This window comes from Manis javanica, chromosome X (genome assembly GCF_040802235.1).
Source record: "Manis javanica isolate MJ-LG chromosome X, MJ_LKY, whole genome shotgun sequence".
NCBI classification, from domain to species: Eukaryota; Metazoa; Chordata; class Mammalia; order Pholidota; family Manidae; genus Manis; species Manis javanica.
The window spans coordinates 64835272-64852409 of NC_133174.1; the positions used below are offsets into that span (position 1 = coordinate 64835272).

The 17138-nt window shown below is 38.6% G+C and overlaps 1 protein-coding gene and 1 pseudogene across 7 annotated transcripts in view; both read left to right on the top strand.

Moving 5' to 3' along the window:
• The window catches only part of ATP7A (ATPase copper transporting alpha), a 155647-nt gene that overhangs the window by 73223 nt on the left and 65286 nt on the right, over positions 1–17138 (top strand). The gene's annotated exons all lie outside the window — the stretch shown is intronic.
• On the top strand, positions 6868–15442 carry LOC140847505 (sentrin-specific protease 6 pseudogene; annotated as a pseudogene).

The following is a 17138-nucleotide window of genomic DNA, read 5'->3' on the forward strand; positions in this document are numbered from 1 at the left end:
CAGTCCTGAGCTTCTCCTCCCTCCTGGTCTGATTTTCTTCTTCTTGCCAGTGAACTGGGATGGGGGCAGTGCTTGGTCCCACCATTTTGTAGCTTTTTTTTTTTTTTTTTTGAGAGGGCATCTCTCATATTTATTGATCAAATGGTTGTTAACAACAATAAAATTCAGTACAGGGGGGTCAACGCTCAATGTACAATCATTAATCCATCTCAAGCCTAATTCTCGTCGGTCTCCAATCTTCTGAAGCATAACAAACAAGTTCTTACATGGTGAACGAATTCTTACATAGTGAATAAATTCTTACATGGTGAACAGTACAAGGGCATTCATCACAGAAACTTTCGGTTTTGATCATGCATTATGACCTATAAACAATCAGGTCAAATATGAATATTCGTTTGATTTTTGTACTTGATTTATATCTTGATCCCACATTTCTCCAATTATTATTATTATTTTTATTCTTAAAATGCTGAAGTGGTAGGTAGATGCAAGATAAAGGTAGGAAACATAGTTTAGTGCTGTAAGAAGGCAAATGTAGATGATCAGATGATCAGGTGTGTGCCTATGGACTAAGTATTAATCCAGGCTAGACAAGGGCATCCACGGATGCAGAAGATTTCTCTCAAAGCAGGGGGGGTGAGGTTCTGAGCCTCACCTCTGTTGATCCCCAAATTCTCACCTGATGGCCTCCCTGCGACTGTGCCTGTCTTAGGTTGTTCCTCCCTTGAGGAATCTTACCCGTCTCTGGCTAACCAGTCATCTTCCGGGGCCATACAGGGAAATGTAAAGTTGGTAAGTGAGAGAGAAGCCATATTGTTTGCAAAGGTTAGCTTTTTACTTCTTTGCAGATTTATGCCCTGTGGCTTCTATGCCCAGCACTTGTCTCGAGGTATCTTTACCACCTGGAGGAATTATGATACTCGGTAAATTCGATATGAGGCACGAATTCTATTTAAGGGTTGTAATTAGGAAGGAAGAAGAAAAGCTATAGATGTAGCATATGAAGGAAACATGGGAGGATTGATTATTTCTTTGACATATCTTCTTGTATAATACCTTAAGTATGTATAGGTTTTAAACTACTAATTTGCACACACATATTAACATAATAGGAATACGGTGACATAAACAAAGCAAATCTATAATTACCATCCATCTCCAGTGAAGCCAAGAAAACCATTTAGGCACTCTAGGCATTTGTGAAAATTTATCTATGATATGATTGATATTGTCCAACTGTACTTGAACCATCAGACAAATTTCTGGATCTGTTCACATCCCATATGTTCTTTTAACCATAGATAGTCTATAGTCATGAGATTTTGGAGTGCTACAACTTGCACCCCTCCCAACTCCTGGTTGAGTTCCAACAGTACAGATCCGGTCAAATTCGTTGTCTCACTGTATGCACATGCCAGCCTAGACATCTCCCTCCTCATTCCTATGGCAAGTCCAGGAGACGGTGGGCTGGATGCAGCCACAACCGCAGCATCGTCCGGATCCCTGTGGAGGCTTTTTGATGATCATCCCCCGGCACAAGTCCTCCAGAGAGTGCTGATGCCGGAAGCTCCTCCTCATATCATATCTTAGTTCATTTTCTGGGTATCCAAGCTAGGCCGTGATCTTCTGCATAGAAACAAACAGACCCTTTGCCCACACTTTGACATGCCCTCTATACCACTGTGCAGAACTCATTGGAGGTCAGCACACAGTAACCGCTTTTTTTTTTTTTTTTAATTAAGAGAAAGGAATATTATCAGAAAAGAGTACCTCCATAGCTGATCATCTGACACCCTTTAAGTGATCAACATTAAGGATATTTAAAGCATGCGTTGATCTTTGATTTACCAATAGTTTTATCCTGTTAAGGAGTAATCCCCCTTTTCTTTCTTTCTTTCTTTTTTTTTTTTTTTTAATTTTTAATCTACACTTACATCACTTACATGAAGAATACTATGTTTACTATGCTCCCCCCTATATCAGGTCCCCCCTAACGACCACATTATGGTTACTGTCCATCAGCTTAGCAAAATGTTGTAGAGTCACTACTTGTCCTCTCTGTGTTGTGCAGCCCACCCTCCCCTTTTTCCCTCTCCCCCATGTATGCTAATCTTAATACCCCCCTTCTTCTTCCCCCCCCTTTTCCCTCCCTGCCCACCCATCCTCCCCAGTTCCTTTCCCTTTGGTACCTGTTAGTCCATTTTTGGGTTCTCTAATTCCGCTGCTGTTTTGTTCCTTCAGTTTTTCCTTTGTTCCTATACTCCTCAGATGAGTGAAATCATTTAGTATTTCTCTTTCTCCGCTTGGCCTATTTCACTGAGCATAATACTCTCCAGCTCCATCCATGTTGCTGCAAATGGTTGGATTTTTCCACTTCTTATGGCTGAGTAGTATTCCATTGTGTATATGTACCACATCTTCTTTATCCATTCATCTACTGATGGACATTTAGGTTGCTTCCAATTCTTGGCTATTGAAAATAGTGCTGCGATAAACATAGGAGTGCATCTGTCTTTCTCAAACTTGATTGCTGCGTTCTTAGGGTAAATTCCTAGGAGTGGAATTCCTGGGTCAAATGGTAGGTCTGTTTTGAGCATTTTGATGCACCTCCATACTGCTTTCCACAATGGTTGAACTAATTTACATTCCCACCAGCAGTGTAGGAGGGTTCCCCTTTCTCCATAGCCTCGCTAACATTTGTTGTTGTTTGTCTTTTGGATGGCAGCTATCCTTACTGGTGTGAGGTGATACCTCATTGTAGTTTTAATTTGCATTTCTCTGATAATTAGCGATGTGGAGCATCTTTTCATGTGTCTCTTGGCCATCTGTATTTCTTTTTTGGAGAACTGTGTTCAGTTCCTCTGCCCATTTTTTAATTGGGTTATTTGGTTTTTCTTTGTTGAGGCGTGTGAGCTCTTTATATATTCTGGACGTCAAGCCTTTATCGGATCTGTCATTTTCAAATATATTCTCCCATACTGTAGGGTTCCTTTTTGTTCTGTTGATGGTGTCTTTCGTTGTACAGAAGCTTTTCAGCTTAATGTAGTCCCACTTGCTCATTTTTGCTGTTGTTTTCCTTGCCTGGGGAGATATGTTCAAGAAGAGGTCACTCATGTTTATGTCTAAGAGGTTTTTGCCTATGTTTTTTTCCAAGAGTTTAATGGTTTCATGACTTACATTCAGGTCTTTGATCCATTTTGAGTTTACCTTTGTATACGGGGTTAGACAATGGTCCAGTTTCATTCTCCTACATGTAGCTGTCCAGTTTTGCCAGCACCATCTGTTGAAGAGACTGTCATTTTGCCATTGTATGTCCATGGCTCCTTTATCAAATATTAATTGACCATATATGTTTGGGTTAATTTCTGGGGTCTCTAGTCTGTTCCACTGTTCTGTGGCTCTGTTCTTGTGCCAGTACCAAATTGTCTTGATTACTATGGCTTTGTAGTAGAGCTTGAAGTTGGGGAGTGAGATCCCCCCTACTTTATTCTTCTTTTTCAGGATTGCTTTGGCTATTCAGGGTCTTTGGTGTTTCCTTATGAATTTTTGAATTATTTGTTCCAATTCATTGAAGAATGTTGCTGGTAATTTGAGAGGGATTGCATCAAATCTGTATATTGCTTTGGGCAGGATGGCCATTTTGACGATATTAATTCTTCCTAGCCATGAGCATGGGATGAGTTTCCATTTATTAGTGTCCCCTTTAATTTCTCTTAAGAGTGACTTGTAGTTTTCAGAGTATAAGTCTTTCACTTCTTTGGTTAGGTTTATTCCTAGGTATTTTATTCTTTTTGATGCAATGGTGAATGGAATTGTTTTCCTGATTTCTCTTTCTATTGATTCGTTGTTAGTGTATAGGAAAGCTACAGATTTCTGTGTGTTAATTTTGTATCCTGCAACTTTGCTGTATTCCAATATCAGTTCTAGTAGTTTTGGAGTGGAGTCTTTAGGGTTTTTTATGTACAGTATCATATCATCTGCAAATAGTGACAGTTTAACTTCTTCTTTACCAATCTGGATTCCTTGTATTTCTTTGTTTTGTCTGATTGCCATGGCTGGGACCTCCAGTACTATGTTAAATAACAGTGGGGAGAGTGGGCATCCCTGTCTGGTTCCCGATCTCAGAGGAAATGCTTTCAGCTTCTCGCTGTTCAGTGTAATGCTGGCTGTGGGTTTATCATATATGGCCTTTATTATGTTGAGGTACTTGCCCTCTATTCCCATTTTGCTGAGAGTTTTTATCATGAATGGATGTTGAATTTTGTCAAATGCTTTTTCAGCATCTATGGAGATGATCATGTGGTTTTTGTCTTTCTTTTTGTTGATGTGGTGGATGATGTTGATGGATTTTCGAATGTTGTACCATCCTTGCATCCCTGGGATGAACCCCACTTGGTCATGGTGTATGATCCTTTTGATAAACTGTTGAATTCTGTTTGGTAATATTTTATTGAGTATTTTTGCATCTACATTCATCAGGGATATTGGTCTGTAATTTTCTTTTTTGGTGGGGTCTTTGCTTGGTTTTGGTATTAGGGTGATGTTGGCCTCATAGAATGAGTTTGGGAGTATTCCCTCTTCTTCTATTTTGTGGAACACTTTAAGGAGTATGGGTATTATGTCTTCTCTGTGTGTCTGATAAAATTCCGAGGTAAATCCATCCGGCCCCGGGGTTTTGTTCTTGGGTAGTTTTTTGATTACCGTTTCAATTTCTTTGCTTGTAATTGGTTTGTTTAACTTTTGTGTTTCTTCCTTGGTCAGTCTTGGGAGGTTGTATTTTTCTAGGAAGTTTTCCATTTCTTCTAGGTTATCCAGCTTGTTGGCATAAAGGTTTTCATAGTAGTCTTTAATAATTCTTTGTATTTCTGTGGAGTCTGTCGTGATTTTTCCTTTCTCATTTCTGATTATGTTGATTTGTGTTGACTCTCTTTTTCTCTTAATAAGTTGGGCTAGAGGCTTATCTATTTGTTTATTTTCTCAAAGAACCAGCTCTTGGTTTCGTTGATTTTTGCTATTGTTTTATTCTTCTCAATTTTGTTTATTTCTTCTCTGATCTTTATTATGTCCCTCCTTCTGCTGACTTTAGGCCTCATTTGTTCTTCTTTTTCCAGATTCGATAATTGTGCTGTTCGACTATTCATTTGGGATTGTTCTTCCTTCTTCAAGTGTGCCTGGATTGCTATATACTTTCCTCTTAAGACTGCTTTTGCTGCATCCCACAGAAGTTGGGGCTTAGTGTTGTTGTTGTCATTTGTTTCTCTATATTCCTTGATCTCTATTTTGATTTGTTCATTGATCCATTGATTATTTAGTAGCATGTTGTTAAGCCTCCATGTGTTTGTGAGCCTTTTTGTTTTCTTTGTAGAATTTATTTCTACTTTCATACCTTTGTGGTCTGAAAAATTGGTTGGTAGAATTTCAATATTTTGGAATTTACTGAGGCTCTTTTTTGAGCTAGTATGTGGTCTATTCTGGAGAATGTTCCATGTGCACTTGAGAAGAATGTATATCCTGTTGCTTTTGGATGTAGAGTTCTATAGATGTCTATTAGGTCCATCTGTTCTAGTGTGTTGTTCAGTGCCTGTGTGTCTTTACTTATTTTCTGCCCGGTGGATCTATCCTTTTGGGTAAGTGGTGTGTTGAAGTCTCCTACAATGAATGCATTGCAGTCTATTTCCCTCTTTAGTTCTGTTAGTATTTGCTTCACATATGCTGGTGCTCCTGTATTGGGTGCATATATATTTAGAATGGTTATATCCTCTTGTTGGACTGAGCCCTTTATCATTATGTAGTATCCTTCTTTATCTCTTTTTACTTTCTTTGTTTTGAAGTCTATTTTGTCTGATATTAGTACTGCAACCCCTGCTTTCTTCTCACTGTTGTTTGCCTGAAATATGTTTTTCCATCCCTTGACTTTTAGTCTATGCTTATCTTTGGGTTTAAGGTGAGTTTCTTGTAAGCAGCATATAGATGGGTCTTGCTTTTTTATCCATTCTATTACTCTATGTCTTTTGATTCGTGCATTAACTCCATTTACATTTAGGGTGACTATTGAGAGATATGTACTTATTGCCATTGCAGGCTTTAGATTCGTGGTTACCAAAGGTTCAAGGTTAGCTTCTTTAGTATCTTACTGCCTAACTTAGCTCGCTTATTGAGCTGTTATATACACTGTCTGGAGATTCTTTTCTTCTCTCTCTTCTTATTCCTCCTCCTCCATTCTTCGTATGTTGTGTGTTTTGTTCTGTGCTCTTTTTAGGGGTGCTCCCATCTAGAGCAGTCCCTGTAGGATGCCCTGTAGAGGTGGTTTGTGGGAAGCAAATTCCCTCAGCTTTTGCTTGTCTGGGAATTGTTTAATCCCTCCATCATATTTAAATGATAGTCGTGCTGGATACAGTATCCTTGGTTCAAGGCCCTTCTGTTTGATTGCATTAAGTATATCATGCCATTCTCTTCTGGCCTGTAGGGTTTCTGTCGAGACGTCTGATGTTAGCCTGATGGGTTTTCCTTTATAGGTGACCTTTTTCTCTCTAGCTGCCTTTAAAACTCTTTCCTTGTCCTTGATCCTTGCCATTTTAATTACTATGTGTCTTGGTGTTGTCCTCCTTGCATCCTTTCTGTTGGGAGTTCTGTGTAATTCCATGGTCTGTTCGATTATTTCCTCCTGCAGTTTGGGGAAGTTTTCAGCAATTATTTCTTCAAAGAGACTTTCTATTTCTTTTCCTCTTTTTTCTTCTTCTGGTATCCCTATAATACAAATATTATTCCTTTTGTATTGGTCACATATTTCTCTTAGTGTTGTTTCATTCCTGGAGATCCTTTTATCTCTCTCTATGTCAGCTTCTATACGTTCCTGTTCTCTGGCTTCTATTCCTTCAATGGCCTCTTGCATCTTATCCATTCTGCTTATAAATCGTTCCAGGGATTGTTTCACTTCTGTGATCTCCTTCCTGACCTCTGTGATCTCCTTCCGGACTTCATCCCACTGCTCTTGCATTTTTCTCTGCATCTCATCCCACTGCTCTTGCATTTTTCTCTGCATCTCATCCCATTGCTCTTGCATTTTTCTCTGCATCTCTGTCAGCATGTTCATGATTTTTATTTTGAATTCTTTTTCAGGAGGACTAGTTAGGTCTGTCTCCCTTCAGGTGTTGTCTCTGTGATCTTTGCCTATAATTTTGCCTTTTCATGGTGATAGAGAGAGTTTGCAGAGCTGGTACAAGTGATCGCTGGAAGAGCTTCCCTTCTTTTTGGTTTGTGGCCTTTTCCTGGGAGAATAGCGACCTCTCGTGGCTTGTGCTGGGCAGCTGTGTGCAGACAGGGCTTCTGCTTCCTGCCCAGTTGCTATGGGGTTTATCTTCGCTGTTGCTGTGGGCTTGGCCTGGCTGGGGCTGTTCCTCCAAAATGTTGGAGCCCCGTTGGAGGGCGAGCGGCCGGGGGGCTGTTTATCTCTGTAAGGGGCCTCTGTGCTCCCTGCTGCCCAGGGGGTTAGAGTGCCCAGAGATCCCCAGATTCCCTGCCTCTGGTCTAAGTGACCTGTCCAGCCCCTTTAAGACTTCCAAAAAGCACTCTCCAAACCAAAACAACAACAGCAACAATGAGAGAGGGAACAGAAAGAAAAAAAAGGAAAAAACACACGATTTTTTTTTTTTTTTTTTTGTCCTCAGGTGCCGGTCCCAGCACCCGCTCACTGGTCCTGCTGCCCTGTCTCCCTAGCACCTGTGTCCCTGTCCTTTCAAGGCTTCCAAAAAGCACCCACCCACTGGTCCTGCAGGGAAGGAACGCTCGATATTCTTTGTCCTCAGGCGCTGGTCCCAGGCACCCGCTCACCACTCCTGCCACCCTGCCTCCCTAGCACTGGGGTCCCTGTCCCTTTAAGGCTTCCAAAAAGCACTTGCCAAACAAAAAAACCGCTCCGGTTTCTTTCCACCCGCCGGGAGCCGGGGGGAGGGGCGTTCGGGTCCCGCCGGGCCGGGGCTTGTATCTTACTCCCTTCGCAAGGCGCTGGGTTCTTGCAGGTGTGGATGTGGTCTGGATGTTGTCCTGTGTCCTGTGGTCTCTATTTTAGGAAGATTTTTCTTTGTTATATTTTCATAGCTGTATGTGTTTTTGGGAGGAGATTTCCACTGCTCTTCTCACGCCGCCATCCTGGCTCCGCCCCCATTTTGTAGCTTTTTACATTACCCTTTTCTGTGAGATGTTCTCTATTCCAGATATAGACTGGCTGGTGGAATCTTATTTCTGGTCACTCTTTTAGGAATAGTTTGTATTTGTGTATTTTCATATTATATGTGGTTTTGGGAGGAGATTTCTGCCTCACTTCTCACACCGCCATCTTTTTTCCTCCCCAATCTTGCAATTGACTTTTTAATGTTGACTTTATAGCCTGAACTTTGCTAAATTGAGTTATTAAATCTTTTAGCTTTTTTTTAGATACCTTGGGATATTCTATATAAGCAATTATGTCATCAGGGCATACAATAGTCTTATTTCTTCCTTTCTAGTCTATATGTCTTTTATTTTTTCTTCTTACTGTATTGAACTGTCTAGAACCTCCATTACAATTTTGAATAGGAGGGTTCAGTGTGGACATCTGTCTCCTTTCTGATCATAGGGGGAAAACATTCAGGCATTCACCATTAAGTCTTGTATTAGTTGTAGGATTTTTGTAGGTGCCTTATATCAGGTTAAGGATGTTGCTTTCCATTCCTACTTCTCTGACAGTTTTTATTTTTAATCATGAATAGATGTTGAATTTTTTCAAGTGATTTTTCTGCATCTAGAGATGATTGTATTCTTCTTTAGGTTTTAATATGGTGAATTACATTGATTGATTTTCAAATCTACCAGTCATGCATTCCCAAGGTAAGCTCCACTTGGCCAAAGGGAGCTTAATATTCTAAAGGGAGTTTTGTCTAGCTGCATATCAGATATAGCACAAGATTTAAAATTAGGGATCTGGTGGAGTCTTTTACTTACTGATGTATAGTTGATATGCAATACTATATTGTTTTCAAGTATACAACACAGTGGTTCAACAGTTATCCACATTATTAAAGCCCCACCCCGTCTAGTGCATTTACTATCTGTCAGCACGGAAAGGTGTTATAAATCATTGGCTATATTCTCCATGGCATACTACAATCCCCATAACTAACTTATATTATGATTTTTGTGCCCCTTCCCCCGCCTCACTACACCCACCACCCTAGCGCCTCCCTCATAGTAACCATCAGTCACTTCTCAGTGTCTATGAGTCTAGTGCTACTTTGTTCATTATATTTTGTTTTTATATTCCACAAATAAGTGTAATAATATGGTATTTGTCTTTTTCTGCCTGGATTATTTCACTGAACATAATATCCTCTAGGTCCATCCATATTGTCACAAATGGCAGGATTTCTTAATTTTTTTAATGACTGAGTGATACTCCATTGTGTATCTGTATCACATTTTCTTTGTCCATTTTTCTATTGCTGGACACTTAGGTTACTTCCCTATCTTGGCTATTGTAAATTATGCAGCACTAAACAGGGGTGTATATATCTTTTCAATCAGGGAACTTTTTTCTTCTGATAAATCCTTAGAGTAGAATTACTGGGTCACATGGTATTTTTATTTTTAGTTTTCTGAGGAACCTCCATACTTGCTTTCCACAGTGACTGCACCAACTGACATTCCCATCAATAGTGTAGGATGGTTCCTGTTTTTCCACATCCTCTCCAACACTTGTTATTTCTTGTCTTTTGGATTATGGCCATTCTGACTGGTATGAGGTGATATCTCATCGTGGCTTTGATTTGCATTTCACTGATGATTGGTGATGTGGAACATCTTTCCACATGCCTGTTGGCTAACTATAGTATTCTTTATGATTCGGACTTCTCATAAGATCTTGAGCAAATTGGCTGCAATTTGCCTTTTCATTACAAAAAAAATTGGCTAATTGGCACAGTGATCTTAATGAAGTTTGATATAAAATTTCCTTAGTTCAAGATTTAATGTGAAGTGTGCCAATAATGTGAAGTGGACAGTTCTTTTCCATATCTGAAACTAGGTGACTTTTTTCCATGTCTGAGTTTCATAGTCATTTTGGCCAGAGAGGGCAAAGTAAACTTGGGATCCACTTTACTATTTGTATGGGGGAAAGCAGTATTTCTCCCTTGTTGACTACATTACACATTCTAGTCAGTTAAGACTGTGTTGATGGTTGTGGCTAGAAAAGCTTTGTTTTGATAGTGTATTATGCTTTCTAAGTTTTCTTTCCTGTAGGCATCCATGTGAATACTTAGATTTTAATTTTCCACTTTCCCCATGCTCCAAAAGTAGATTGTCTTTTGTATTCCCCATCCACCTTAGTATAACTGTTGTTTTAGCATAACTTCCTCATTGCCTCTTCTCCCTGGTGCAAGGATGCTGCCGCCTTTCATTTGCTTTGGGGAGAGAGTCAAGTTGGAAAAACTGAGAGGTTACAGGTAACTATTTCATTTACTAAACTGCAGGTTTTCTCAAATGAGTTTATCCTCAAAATAGTCAAATTTATAAAGACATTTTGAAATTTTTTCAAAATTTGGTTACTAGTCATAACCAAACGTTAGATGAATTATTTTGTATTCTATCATAGAAAAGGGGATGACAAAGTAGCTCTGCAGCCTTCAATCCCAAAGCTTTAAAAATGACTACTAATTTCCATGAGCAAAAAGTATGGTACCTGCACTTGATTTATCTTCAGATGAAACCAGTTAAACCTCCTACACTTGATCTGAGGTGGCTGGTGCTGGAGGCCAGAATGGAAGCTGAATCTTACTAATGTCTGTGCTAATAACAGTTAAAACTATTTTAACCATCTAGAAACTAGTTCACATATTTTTCTCTAAGTGACTTAGGTATTTTCTGTCCACTCACAACTAATGCATTTTCCAAAACTCCCAACTGTTTGTCTGGCAAACGATGTTAGATTAATATTTGTTTTTGTCAACATATCCATGTATAACTAAAGGACTAGATTCTACTTTGGCATTTGCAAGTACATTCCAGTATGGATTTTCCAAAAAAAGGTGTTGCACCCCACTCAAATGTCAGGCTGCTATTTCTATTGCATCTTCCCAGAATTCACCTCTGCTTAATAAGGCCTAGTTAAAGTCAGAAAAATGCAGTTGAATTAGATTAAGTCATAAAGGAAAAGTTGCAGCAATATAATATGAAAGCATTTTGTGTTATCAACAGTGATTTATACAGATCCCAGTGACAGTACTTAAGCCTATACTTTCCAGGGCACATTCATAATTTGATTGCTAAAAATAAAAGGAAGCACACTTTTTCCAACTCTGTTTCTCCTCCTTCAGTCAAAAGCGCATATGATACAGAGTATATTAGTGATCTTTCTTTTCTCCTTCCTTTAAAAAATATTTTACTAAGTGTTAAGTCTAGTCCCAGAGACAAATTTATGGTGAAGTTAATGAAGCCTAAGTTTCAGAGGCCCTCACTTGCATTGACCCCTTCTGAGACCCTGCAGGGAGTGTCAGCAGTGTGCTCACATGGTTATGTGTTTTTGCAAAACAAACATTTTAACCACAATCGTTTAAGTCCCTTGTCTACTTCCACTTCCACTCCCACCCTGTTAGACTTCCCCTTTGTGTTGGGTGGCAGTGGATGTACCATGGGCATTTTGGGGATCTGGTTAAGGGGAGATTGAGTTGGGGATGTTTAGTTGGGGGTTAGTAGGCTATTTGACTATATGTGATTCTTAGTCACTTCTGAGTATAGTGAACTTTTTGCCAGGAACTCTGGTGTGGGAATGTCTTCCAATAATATCTCTTCCACCCTTGGTGTTGACTCATCCAGCATCATGACATAAAGGTATAGAGCCCAGTGTGAGAGTGATAAATGAGTACTATCAATTCAAAGAGTATTTAAGATTAATCACTATACAAGTTTTCTGAAATGCCCTGAAGTCTTAATGGCTTGTATATGAGCGATTTAAGAGTTTTACCAAATTTGACAACTCTAAAAATTTATCAATATCTAGTTGTAGCATTGAAAGAAACTTTTCTAAATTGTCATTAATAAAAAATATTTTGATGTATAGGAAAGACTAAATTATTTATTTTCTCTACATAGAAAATGATTTTACAGAATCATTGTCAAATGAAGCCATAATCAAGAGTATACAACCAAAAATATAGGAAAGGAAAATATTGTAAAGGTGTGTCAGGATTTTATGGTATTTGGTAGCTTTTAAAAATATGTGACATTTTGTTTTTCAGAATACATATTTTTGTATGGAATTTTGTTATTTGTAGTTCTGTATTCTTCTTCTTAAGGCTTCTTAAAATGTGTTTCAGACCCTACAAAAGGTAGATTCACCTCTTTCTAGACACCATATAGAAAATTATCCTTGTCCAAATGTAATTTATATTATAAAAAATGGTAAAGAATGCAGTTCATCATAATAGAACATAAATATTAGTCGCTTTTCAAAGAATGTTAAGGTTTAAAATTTCTGAATCAGACACTATAATTAAGACTAATGTGCAGTCAATTTAGAAACCAGATTTGGAAAGAACGTTGTTTTGACTAAGGAGCTCTTATAGTGTTTGGAATAAAACTAATATGAAGCAATGTAATTGTTAAATTGAGTAGAGTTGCTTTATTGAAAAAAAATTTTACAGTGGAGCAGATTACACTGTTATTAATGGAATTCAAGGAGAGTGAACAGTAAAGAAGTCTCTGATTTTGGAATAAATAGAATGAATATGATTATTACTCTTTGAAGCTTCAGCATTTAAATACATTTGGGAAATAATTGTGTAGTTTATAAATGAGTGTAACACTCTTGTTTGTCCTGCCAGTGTCAAGACTGTAGACTTTAAGGGGATTATCCTGAGGTTTAATTTAATCACCCCAATGGTCTGTTCAGGGAAAAATGGGCAGATAATGTGAAGGTCTTTCTCTGGAATTGTTAGTCCTTTTTGATAGTGGAAATGTAGACATATATTTAATTAGATATAAGTACTGAATAACTCCAAAGGTTAATGCCTTATTAACAAATTACTTCATCTTTGAAACTTATACAGCCAACTTTCTGACTGCTTTACCCCTTTACTCAGATAAAGGCTGTAGTTCATTCTCCTAATATAGACTATCTTAAAAAATGACCATGTAGATTAGATGATAGTTACTGAATTCATCCTGTAGATAAAAACATTCCTTGCTCCTCTTAATTATTGAAAAAGTTAACACCTTCCACTTCCTTTCCTGGAGGCTGTGGCGGAGACATGGGTAAGACAACACAAGCAAGACTGGAAGTTTTAAAACTTTGGAAAGCCACATAATTGGACTTATTAACATGTTCAGCAATAATTAGACATTAGGGGAAAATATATAAAATGAATCATTACATTCTGGAATGTTCATGGAAGACATTTTCATCATGCTAATGCACAGATACGAGTAGTAAAATCAGCAGCTGAGAGAATACCCACATTGTATCTAAATAAATGAAATTAATCCTATCAGATTAAGCTGGTCCCACAGTGTTAATACCTATGGAGAAAACAAGAGTCTGAATCAGGACTGAAGCCTGAATTAAGAGGAAAGTACATAAGAAATGTTATTGTGATACATATTGTAGCTCCAGCGGGGAGGGTATTCCCAGCCCTGGGGTGAATCCCCCTATGAAACCCATGAAACCAAAATAAGGGAAAGGATAGTGTCTTGCCAATGGGTTTCTGCCTTGGGCAAGTTCACTATGGATTCAGTGTGACCAAAGAAATGACAGTAGAACGCTCTTGGGGTGAAAGGGTTATACCCAATTTTATTTCCACAGTGGCAGGTCAATCACCAAAATCCCATCCACTAAGAGTGAGTCTGCACACAGCAAGCCAGTCTCTGCCTCTGGGCCTCTCTACCCACGCAGCCATCCTCTGGGCCTCTCTGCCCGCACAGCTGTCCTCTGGGCCTCTCTACCCACACAGCTGTACTCTGGGCCTCTTTCCTCAGCACTGCCACCACTCCAGGCTCTGCTGTGCTCTCCTGCAGCCTTGCAGCCATGCCACCATGTCGCCGGAGCTCTTTATATAAAGTCAATAGCAACGTATTGCTCACATGTGTGTAGTGAACAAGCCAACCAGGGCCAGGTGAGAATCCTGGCCACAGGAACTTTCATTTTATCCATGGATAGGTTGTGAGAACCCGTTTTTACTGCTCACAGCTTGCTCCAATTTACTAGCTTGGCCTAGCCCCCTCCAGCTCTTCATACACTGCCACCTCTGTGTGCTATTCCCTGCCTGGCCACGCCTTCCTGGAGGAACTCCTTTGACGGGTCCTTGGTGACTGGCAGACGCCAGACCAATTATGTACCAGTACCAGAAGCCATTACCTCTTCATCCCTTGCCCTGGAGGCTGCAGGAGGCTGCAGCGGTAAACACTTACTGATAGGTAAATGGCTAAGGCTAGGTGGAAAATTCTGGAAATTCTGCAGTTTACCCCGCACATCAAAATCTCCTTTGTGTCCTTTAAAAGTCTGTTGGACTTAAATGAGTCTGTCATTTTGTCCAGATACGATGACAACAATAGCAGGACTAACAGAACAGAAAGATATCTCCTGAATCAGATGATTCAGCGTGTTCTTCCTGCACACCATCCTCTGGAAATGTAGAAACAGCTCTAAATGAAGATACCTCCAGGGTGGAGCATGAACTAAGAAGCATTCCAGCAGATTCAGAGTTAAACCCAGTCACATTACCAAGAAGAGCAAAAATGAAGTACCAGTTTGATAATTCTATTACCATCACATCTCTAAATGTCATGAATGATATCTCAATAAATTTTAGTTAGCATTATATCTTTAAGCTGTAAGTTGTTTTGAAGATACAAGTCCAAACTGCAAAAGTGTACCAATAGGACCACTCTCGCTATAAAGAGAGCGTATGCTTTTCTGTTGAGATTTTTACCAAGATACAACTAGAACTGAAAAATGACCCTGTAGATATTACTTTAAATACCAGTGTCCTACCTAAATGTGAATGCTAAAATATCTGAAAATTACTGGTAGTGTTTCTACAGATGATACCAGCAATTTCTCAAAGACTGAGAATAAGCCCTCAAAGAATAAGGATAGAGTTTGGAATAATTGCAAAGGAATAAATACATTAACAATTCTGGAAGTACAATATATTATTCTATTATTTCAAACTGGCCTTGATCCTCTGGTAAATATAGTATTTGAAAGTATTATTACTAATTTCGATATAAACAATAATGTTTCTAATTTTTCTGTGGAAATTCCCTTTGGAGAAGCCATAGCAAATGTGTTGCCTGTGAAGGGAACATCAAAGGAAGGTATGTGCAGAAAGAAAACGAAATTTGAAGTGGGTCCTTTGAAGCTAAAGTACAACTTTGAGATAAACCAGAATTCCAGTGTCTTGCTGAGGAATAAACTAGAGAAAGCCACACCATTTCCATTGGTCTTATAAAAACAAGATTGATGGTATTATCAGGCACCTCTAAGGGATAATGTTATTAATGAGGACCTCCATTGCCTCATCATAAAAAAAGTGAAAGTATTTCTTAATGATACTATCAGAGATTTTTATTTGAAGTATAGAGTTTGGAAGTTGATTTTTCCACTAAGCTTTTAGGAAGTCTTTAGCTCTCTGTCATGTTGTATGTGTTTGCTTCCTGGTATCAAACTATCTGTGTTTTGAACTCTAGAACTGACACCGTGTCAATCTGTCGCTACCTGTTTCCTTATTTAAAAAATGGGAATAACAATATCTGTTGTTATTCTTAACAGGGTTGTTGTGAGAATTCAGTGAGATAATATATGTCAAGCCCTAGGACAAGTGGCTGGTACATGTGAAGTGTTCAATAAATGCTAGCCTATTATGTTGTTATTGTTATAATGTTGTAAGCCTTTAGAAAAAGATGTTACTCTCTAGATTAGGTAGTAATTTATTGAGCAAGTACAAAAGTATGATTTCATTATTTCCTTCAAATATTCTAAGTGCAAAAAAGTCACCATCACTATCATCATCTGCATATTTATTGTCTTATGGGAGGATATGCTTCTAGCTAGTCCCAAACCACCATCAAGATAGTACAGTACAAATTATTTGGGAAGAGAATCAGAACTCTGTGCCTCTTTTCTGCTCCAAAACATTTGTTATTTGATTACTCAAAAGATCATTATTAATAACCCCAACACTCACCATAATATTTAAGGTATAATTTATATAAACATGAATAACTGGAGGAGATACTGATTTAGTTTTGCCCATAATCAAGTCTTGCCAGCAGATTAAGGTTCAGTTAATTCTTGTGTACATTGCCAAAATTGTAAACAATCTTACTGTGAAGATATGTTTCCATTGTGTATATGTACCACATCTTCTTTATCCATTCATCTACTGATGGACACTTAGGTTGCTTCCATTTCTTGGCTATTGTAAATAATGCTGCAATAGACATAGGGGTGCATCTGTCTTTTTCAAACTGGGCTGCTGCATTCTTAGGGTAAATTCCTAGAAGTGGAATTCCTGGGTCAAATGGTATTTCTATTTTGAGCATTTTGAGGAACCTCCGTACTGCTTTCCACAATGGTTGAACTAATTTACATTCCCACCAGCAGTATAGGAGGGTTCCCCTTTCTCCACAACCTCGCCAACATTTGTTGTTGTTTGTCTTTTGGATGGTAGCGATCCTTACTGGTGTGAGGTGATATCTCATTGTGGTTTTAATTTGCATTTCTCTGATGGTTAGCGACGTTCACCATTTTTTAATGTGTCTGTTGGCCATTTGAATTTCTTCTTTGGAGAAGTGTCTATTCAGATCCTCTGCCCATTTTTTAACTGGATTATTTGCTTTTTGTTGTTGAGGTGTGTGAGCTTTTTATATATTTTGCATGTCAACCCTTTATCAGATCTGTCATTTGTGAATATATTCTCTCATACTGTAGGATGCCTTTTTGTTGTATTGATGGTGTCCTTTGCTGTACAGAAGCTTTTCAGCTTGATATAGTCCCACTTGATCATTTTTGCTTTTGTTTTCCTTGCCCGGGGAGATATGTTCATGAAGAAGTTGCTCATGTTTATGTCCAAGAGTATTTTGTCTATGTTTTTTTTCTAAGAGTTTTA